This window comes from Artemia sp. Qi Xiang Cuo, chromosome 10, assembly GCF_049724085.1.
Source record: "Artemia sp. Qi Xiang Cuo chromosome 10, ASM4972408v1, whole genome shotgun sequence".
In the NCBI taxonomy this organism is placed as follows: domain Eukaryota; kingdom Metazoa; phylum Arthropoda; class Branchiopoda; order Anostraca; family Artemiidae; genus Artemia; species Artemia sp. Qi Xiang Cuo.
Window position 1 is genome coordinate 76,560,968 of NC_142803.1, and position 10,265 is coordinate 76,571,232.

Genomic DNA, 10,265 nt, shown 5'->3' on the forward strand with positions numbered 1-10,265 from the left:
TGATGCCAGTTCCAAGGGCATTGGCGCTATTCTTTCACAAATAATCCCAGTAGAAAACCCCAATCCTCCAGAGGAATCGTCAAAACAAAAAGTAATAGAAAAGGTTATATGTTACTCGAGCAGAACCTTAACAAAGGGTGAAAGTAATTATTCTGCCACCAATTTGGAATTATTGTCTATAATCCATCACTTGGATAAATTTAGACATTATTTGATTGGTAGGAAATTCATACTACGTTCAGACCACAAAAGCTTGCAGTACCTGCATACATTTAAAAACCCCACGGGAATTCTAGCTAGATGGATTATGAAAATCCAAGATCTTGATTATGAGTTTGAATACTTAAAAGTCAAACAAAATGCAGCATGTGATTACTTGAGTAGGTTTCCGGAAGATGAGCCGTCTGAAACCGAACGAAGTGAAGTTAATACTATTAACGGTAAGATTAAAGGTAAGAAAAATAAAATTAAAAAATTAGAGGAAGAAAATAAGATTAATTACCGTTCCTTATCTTTGGAAAATGTAAAAAGAAATCAATAAAAATATAGAATGTATTTAGCACTTATTAATTATTTTGTAACTGATGATACATTACCAGATGAATACAAAATCCTTAGAAAAGAAATAGATAATTTTTACTATGATTTCGATGAAGGAATATTATGTAGAATAGTAACTGATGAGGCAAATAGAAACCAAACTTCAATAATACACGTATTACCAGAAAAATTAATAATGCCTGCTTTTGAATATTTTCATTCGGATATTGGTGGACATTTGGGAGTAACAAAGACCTTCCATAAATTAAAACAATATTTCTATGTGCCAACGGCATTAACAAAACTTAAGGAATATTACAGTGCTTGCGAAAAGTGTAACTTGAGGAAAAACCCCCAAGCTTACCCCAACCCCCCTATGGGACGAGTTCCGGTAGTGAGATTCCCCTTTGACATCGTCTCATTTGACCTCTATGGGACGAGTGGAGGTTTACCTGTTTCAAGCAGGGGCCATACTTGTATTCTTTCGGTCATAGATAACTGTTCAGTATTTACCTCTGCAAAAGCTTTAAAAAATCAAGGCGCGTAGGCAACGAGCAAGGCGCTGTATAAAAAATTTTTAAAATTTGGAATCCCAGATAAATTCATAAGTGATAATGTGAGTAACTTTGTTTCAAAGGTAACTAAAGATCTGATGAAATTTCTCAACATAGAAAAATTAGTAACATCCCCTTATCATCCACAAGCTAATGGAAAAATAGATAATAGACATAAAATATTTTCAAACATATTACGCATTTATACAAAAGACAACAGAAACGATTGGGACCTATTTTTACCTTATCTAACGAATGTAATTAACACTGCATATTCTGAAGCAACTCAGGACAATCCTTTCTACTTACTCTTTGGTCGCGAATATAGAATCCCATATGATGAAATTATAGAGTCTCGGCAATATTAAAATAACTCAGAATACTATAAACAAGAATTCATAAATAGGATGAGAAAAACTTATAAAATAGTAAGACAAGAATTGGGAAAATGTAAAATAAATCAAGAGATAAGAAACCTACCCAAAGTCAAAGGAAACATAAATTTTAAGATAGGAGACTGCGTCTACCTGAAAAATGAAGCAAAGACAGAAGGCAAGAAACTTTCTAATAAATATTCCAGACCGTACAGAATAATCAAAACGTATGATAATAGTTTTACATTTAAAATGGTAAATCCCGATAATGGAAGAACCTATAAGGCACATGTTAGCCGAATAAAAAGAGCCAAATTTCCGGAAAAATGGGTATCGCATCCCTCATCCACTGAGTCATCAGACGCAGAAGATGAGCCCCCTAAGTCAAGATTAGCAGAGCTAAAACCCTTCAATCTCAAACAAGATTATTTCGAAAATGAAAGTGATCAAGAGAACTTTGAAGAATTCTTAGCTATGAAAAACCTAGTTATTCCAAAAAGAAAATCCCTAGTACCAGCGAGAATAAAAACGCCAAAAACCCCAAACAGTTCATCGTCAGAAAGTGCAGGAGAACTAGACTATACGATATCTCCTAAAACACACTTTTTCCCCGATAAAATTTTGACTCCTTGTCCCCCCAAAAGATTCCCAGACGATATGGTTTCCCCAGCTACACCAAGAGAGAGACTACTGTCACTACGGGAAGAATTGAACAGAACAGTAGCAACCCCGGGCCTCATTGTGAAGAAAATTTCCCCTAAAGATTCGATTAGGACAAATCTGCGAGGAGCAATGGATCTTATAAATTATCCCATAAAAACTAGGCAACGTAAGTTTCCTCAGTTCCAGACCCCCCAGGAGGACCAGGAAGGAAACTCACATTACAGAACCGTATCTAAATTCAAACCCAAACCGTTGACTTCATTTAGGGACACGCGCCGGCCCCGAGAGCCCCACCACCCTGACTTCCGTACCGTTCCACCATGGGGGACCCACGCTAAAACCTTGGTGTACTCTCCTAGTTCGCACTACACTTTAAAATCGCCCGATTTGAAAAAACCAGGCGAAAGCTGAGAAGATAAAACTTCTACTTCGAGAGGAGTAGAAATTTACGAAGAAAGGGCCGGCGATACCTCAAAAACACGAAGCGACACCTTCGAAAGATCTAATGTCGAATCATCAATATCCAGTTCCGAATAACCAGACGATTAATCAGATCAATTGGTAGTTAAAGAAACAGCGAAATCAAAACCAACTTCAGCGGCCACGCACGCAAAAGAAACAAAATTGAAAGGGCAAGAATTTTTGAAAAGACAATACAAGAAATTTGACCTCATATCACTAGCTAAACCAAAGAAAAAAAAACCGCAAGAAGCAGAAGAAAAAGTAACAACACAGTCGGGCAGAACGGTCAAAAAACCTGACAGATGGAAATATCCCTAATAAATGTCAACTCAGGTATTCATGTAGTAGGGAGATTGTCTCCACAACCTTCGACTGGTTAGTTTCTTTTTATTACTCGTCGTTGGCGGTGGATTCCAAATTCATTATTAAAAATCAACTTCTTAACATAATAGAATTAGTAATATTCAAATAAAATCGACAAAGTCAGAGGTGAAAAAAAAAAAAAATAATAATATGTAATAATAAATAAAAATAATACAGGATTAGTGATCAAAACATTAGTGATCAATATCAAATGTGTTAAGTATGAAGGCATACATCATCCCCTATCAGAGATTCAATACTACAAACAATTTTTATTTGACCCGGAATCAGAAGAATATAAATCCCTAGGTTGTAAACTTTTTTTAATACGTATGAAAACATATAAAAGAAAAAGAGACGCATATAAAAAAAACAGCAGGAAGGTTAAAAGAAGAGTATAAAAGGTAAATTTAACAAAAGAAAAACATAATAACTATAATCCCCATAGTATCCTCAATGTAAGAGTTATTGTAGTTTCACCCGCAAGGTATTATTCATTAAAATTAAAATCAAAAACTTCTAGATACCCGCTGACTTCTGACGATTGCTCACGCGTACAGCCTTCACCGAACCAACATAAAACGGAACTAACGATTTCGCCGGTCTTTTCGTCGGAAAATCAGAAAGAGATAACCTGCTTGGAATGTACTAACCTCTTTAGGTAGATAATTAATTTATTAATAAAATGAAGAAATTTTCCAGTTGCCCGCAATTAAGTACACCACAATTAACGTCAGATACACCACAACATATTTATTCACAACGCCTCGGGTATAAAAAATGTCATAGTCTAAATAATGTAAATAAGTCATTAAATGACTATGCATTAATAAAAGTAGCATAAGAATTAGATTTTGTCACGTTAAATTTCCTTCTAAAAACACCTAGAAATCCCCTAGGTGACAGGGTAATCTTAAGAATAGTGGCAAGTTTAATAAATTGTAATTTTATTCCAAGGACGAGCCCCAAAACAATAGAAAAAACTAGATTGACGGCTATTATGACATTTAGAACTCTCTTAAATAAGATCCCAATGTCGAAATATCCCCTAATTGCTGAATTTATCGCGGAAAACCTGTGGCAAACCCAAGACGAAAATGGTATCGCGACAATATGGCCACTTAAATTTCTCACATTACTAATCGATCGAGGGTATAACTTACTAAATGGAGGAAAATTCCTCACAAGTTTGCATAAGAATTGCTTGAGTTTTGACGGCGTAAACCCCAAAGTAAGGTCCAATACATTGGAAATTGCCGTACGAGATTACAATGACATAAAGAAAATTGTGTTAAATCTTTTTTAAGAAGATGAAAATTTTGGAGCCAAAACATTTCCCAATTTTGATATTATTATACGTGAACAAAAATATTGCAATGTGTCACATATGCAATTAATTTTTAAAGTAGTGAAAGTCATAAATAATCGACTTTCCCTAGCCGAGCAATGTCGTAAGGTAATTTGTGAAAATATGAACAAAAATAACATAGCAAACACGTTGACTAACCTGGAACTCCCGAATGATTTGTTGGTCTATTTAATGCATATGGACATAAATGAAAATAAAAAAAATAACATGGTATTTGAATTGAAATTTCTAAGCACAAAGGTGTTAACATGGGAAATTCATCGCCTCAATACCATGTTAGCACGATCAGAAACACGGAAAAAACTACTGAAAGATACGGCAATCTTGAAATTGAATATAAATGAGCATGGAAGGAATTATATTTATAAATAAAATTAAAATGTCCCTACAGTAAGACATATCGTAAACCTGTTTTAAAAGTTTACTCCCTTGAAAGTATACATATAGAATGTAGACACAATAAATTAAGTAACTTGATAAATTAAGGTATATCCTATGATAAGTTAAACCATATAACTACCTAAACGCTCTCGTGTAAAAGGATAATTTTCGCAGAGTCTAATGATTTTACTTATAATAATGTCAATAAGGTCTGTGAAAGATTGATAACGAAAATAGGCTACAAGTGAATTGTTGTGTACGTTAGCTGCTTACTTATTTATGTGCCAATTATTAAATACAAAAAATATACTTCAAACACTTAGTTAACAACTGGCAAGTGGCGTATATTTTCTGTATATGTTTGAAGTATATCTCGACTATTCATAACAGTATATAATCACTAGATAAAGAGAGAATATCCATAATAGTTCCAATTTTAAGACGTTTTTCACCAACAAAGACTGTAATATGCTTATAAATCATTCTTTTTTATATCATTATGTAAGATAGTTCTAGAATTAAATCAACAAAAATCATCATAAAATGGCCCAATTTAAAATTATAAGAAAAAAAAGAAAAATATCTAAAACAAATGTTCCAAAAAATAGATAAAATTAATAACAGATTGATTTTAGAAACAAGAAAAAAATGAGGCTTAAGAACATTATCATAATCCTCGTTGTTCACGCAGCAGCCCAAGATATTGTAAAACATGGAGTTATATTTAAGCATGAAAATTCTCTTTTAGCCAGCCACAACGTATTAAAAATCTTTATGAAATTAGATCCCAAACCATTTGAAACATTATTACAACAAGTAATGAGACTAAAGAAAAATACAAATGAACTCAAGGAATCCATATTTCAATTCCTGAGGTTAGATAAAGGATTACAGGCCAGTAAAACGATGCATAGTAAAGACAACAAAGAATTCCAAGCTCCAACTCTCCCAAAATTAAAATCAAAATTTGTAATAGATGATTTTGACAAAAAAATGGCGGAAATAGAAATGGCACTAGGAACCAGTACCAGAGAAAATAGAAAGAAAAGGTCACCGAATAACATTGAGCGCTTAGAAAAAGATCTAAGTGCGATGAAACCCGTAAAAAATACCCAACCATTGACTCCAGAGACGGAAAAACTGTACGATAGAAATTACGCGATGCTAAATGAATTACCTAGCCTATGAACCTTTCTCAAGTAATTATGGCAGGATCATGACGAGAAAAACGTCGCGAAGCAAATATTATCAAAACTCGCAAAGGAAAAATACTAACAACAAACTATTAACCTAAAGGAATTAAAATTTTCAAACATACAGCAAGATAATGTAAACGAAAATATTACCGAAAGAAAAGAAAAAGACACAAAAACGACCACGTCTGTTTATGAAAAATCAATAAGAGAAATACAATCTTCAATGTCGGAAACTAAGACGAGCACGGTCCCAGAAAAGAGCGCATTTAGTGAACATTCACCTGTAAATTTGACCACACTGACCTATCTGAAACCGACAATAATAACAAAATGGACTTGGTCTAAAGGGCCCACGTTTACGCGCACCCAGCCGAAATTCATATTTACTATAGGCATGAACGCAGGAACCCCAGTAAAACATACCGAGATACAAACAATAAAAGTACAAGCGGTTAAACCAAAAGAAAAGAAAAATGGCAACAAAAAAGAAGAAGAAAATGACTACGTACACAAGAAATGTTGGACCATATACGGCAAACGCACTTGTGCTAGATTAGCAATGGCCGTCGAGCCAGCAACAGAAGATATTGATCCATTACCTGATCTAAGCGAGAAAAACGCCCAAAAGGTGTCGACTCACCAAGCATTTTTAATATTATACAGGCAAAGATTACAAGCCTTGTTTGAACCATTTAATACAGAAATAAAAAAATTAAAACGCAGTACGACGAGCATTTTTGAAGTATTTTTTCGAAGAAGCAAACATCAGAGACCGACAAGCTTAATCCCCATCATAGGAGAACTCGCCTCCCGTCTGTTTGGTTTAACAACGGAAGCAAACCTGAATATCTTAAGGGAAAATCTAAAGAAATTGAACAATGCCATGAACATAACGTTACATTTCCAGAAAATACAAGCGAGTATAGCTAACTACCAAAGAGATAAAGTCGAAATGATATCCAAGAAAATCTCAAAAACTGTAAATGTAATGAATTACTTAAGAAATGAAGTAGATCGTGTGGTAACAGATTCAAGCCTTACCATGGTACCGCTCAATATGATTACCATGTCATTACTTAATCTTGCAGCTGAAGTTGGCAAGTTCGAGTTCGATTTATTTGCCCTCACGGGAGGACCCTCATCATACAACTTAGTAGACCCTACGAACTTAAAAAGCATTCTAGATGAAATTAAAACGCACCTAACGTTTGGTTTACATTTACCTATAGAACCAGAAGTATCAAATTTATTCCTTTACTATACAAAGTTAAAACTACACATCACGGAAGTAAATGAATAATTATTCGCAGTAGTGACAATTCCATTGATAAACCAACAATCGATATATGACTTGTACAAAATCTCGACCTTCCCCGCTAACATAAAGAAAACGAACTCATTTATGACTATCACACCTGAAGCTGACTATTTACTTGTTGATCAAGATAGACGGAAATATGCCCTGGCAAACCCTCAAGATTTATAAGAGTATGTGTCATTCAAAAAACTAGTTTGCCAACTTACGTTACCTATTTACAATGTCAAGTCTGGATCTTGCATGTTAGGTATATTCTTAAAAGACACGCAACAAGAAGAAATACCCGATTCATGCGAAGCCTTAATAGGAAGTAATAAACGAGAAGTATTCATACACCTTAGGAACGACCTTTGGTTATTTTCCGTTCCAAGAGAAACTGTTGGAACTTTATCTTGCTACAATAATACGGAAAAAATCGACCCGAGTTATAGAACTGAATTGCTACTACAAGATGTGGGTACGATAACTATAAAACAAGGATGTCGGCTCGTAACTAAAGAATCAACAGTTTAAACACAATTAATCACCACGAGTAAGAATATAATAAGTCCTAAAATAGTAAATTTTAAGGCAATCAACCTGTCGCATACTATTCCAAATATAGAGATAGAGGAAATAAAAACCTCAATATGGTCAAAAATAGAAAATAATAAAGGAACATTGACACTTACAAAAATAAAAGAAGCATTAGATTCCCAGATCCCCCTATTTACCAATGAAGACCAGAGATTAATGTACGTAGATGAGAGATACGGATTATTCTCAACCAATTTTTGGTGGAACATACTACTGACTTTGTGTGTCATTTTCGCGATTTCCTTAACTATAAAAGCCTTACTGAATTTCAATTATGGAAGAATTTTGAGAATAGGAAGGCAAGTTCCAAAGGAACACCACGAAGAAGTGGCAAAGATGCAAAAATTAAACCTAGAACCCCATGAGATCGCTTAAGCCCAGAAAAAGGGAAGACATTAGCAGACAAATGGATGTATTGAGGTCTACATTCGTCCTTACTGTGTCTATCTACCTCCATGTAGTATCGTTTACGTAAACCCGTGTGGCTATGACGCTGCAACATGTGTTTCTTTTACAGCACGGATGTGCGTGAACAGTGCAGGCATGAAATGTGTTGTAAAGCCTGACCTTAAAATTTAATGATGTAGCGTAAAAGTTGTTTAAATGATTATTATAAGTCTATATAAAATTAGTTAGACGTTAAAAGGGACTTAAATAAAGTGTATGTAATAGTGTATTCTAAGGAGTATAATGAGAAACCTTGCTTCACAAAAACTGATTTCCTATATCGTTATTATGATAACCTAAAAGAAATTCCTATGTTTAGGAATTTCCAAGGGAAGACTCATAAGTGTTCCCACATGCGTAATAAAAATTTCATTTCGTAAAAATCAATGTATGTATATAATAGTGTCAGTGCATTTAAATTGCTTTATAAAGTGAAATGTGCCCACTTGATGCATGACCCACTGGTGTCATGATTACTCATCTTAAAGGACATGTGATTCTGCCGAGTTATTTTATTTCAGGAATTGGGACGACGTAATAATCAGGCCAATGCATAAACCAGTGCAAGCATATCCCAGTAGCACCTATTTTCATCACGTTTCAACCAACGAAGAGTACTCGCCATAAAGCCCAAGGAAACCTCATCCAAGCTTCGCACACCAAATCACGGATACATTTCGATCAAGGAAACGATGATCGTTCAACGAAGAATAATTTCTTCAATTACAAATTGTATTATATATCAGGTAACAAGTCTCAAATATCCAGTACCTTATAAACATAACAACCTGAGAATTCTATTATCAAACATAAGACGTAAATGAATATATCATCTTTAATAATAAAACTGATGAACCCACTTTACCACGTTGAGTGCGTTAAAGAATCAAAGTAAGAAAAGCTTTACACATCAACGATTTACACTTCAAGTCACCTTCGAATATTTCTCCATTATAAAGTCATAGAGACAATAGAGACATTACCGTAAACATTATGAGATAATTTTTGAAACATGAACTTGAAAACCAAATCATTGAAATCAAAACAATTCTAGTGACAACCCCTATGTGACAATGTACTCCTACCACGAATCATAGACAGTATGCTAAAGGAATTATTAAAGTTTAATGTCGACGCGCCCCAAATTTAAACGTCATTCCCTCATGATTTACCAAGGAATCATCATATAAGCTAATGGAAACTAGCCATGCATGAACAATTTTATAAACTATAATATTTAAGTGCACGAAGAAACAGTTTTACCAACAAATACATTCTCTTCATAATTGAAGATAACCCAAAGACAGTACGCCATATCCTGTGGTCTTCAAATAAACAACACTTCTATCAGCAACGTAATCCCAGTGCTCAAGACTTTAACAACAGAGCACCCTTCCAAACATCTAAATACAACAGGTGAAAACGAACCCTAATGGTGAAATTCTACGCACCTGCAATCAGAGACTTAATCATTTCGTCTGAGATGAACGCATCTACAATGAGACACTAATCTGTGAAGGAACTATATATGAAGTATCTCTTCTGTTCCAACAACACTAGTAAAGGACAATAAATCGCAGCAAAAAAAGCGAGTACACTAAAGGACACGTGTAGTGGTAAAGTAGGTGTGAATTTATATGACGTTTTATTGACTTTGATAACTTAACGATATTGAATTGTATTATTGGTGTTTACACAACAAACGACCAGAGTGAAAATATTTCTAATAGTGAAAATGGTAATCCAATAGTGAGTTTTATAAATTATTCATTAATGTATCAATACATACTTATGTATAACTATTTTTATTATTGTCCTATCATTCCTTAACTAGCATATTTAGAAATAATTTAAAGATAATATTGAAAAAAAAAAAAATTTTTTAACATTATTCTAGTGATATTAAGATTACAAATAATTTATAGAAATATATTAATTATAAGTGGTAGATGTAGAAAAAAAAAAAAAAACTTGGTGTAAGTAGCTATCTTAGTCCGATAGAGGAAACTTAGCAGACAAAAA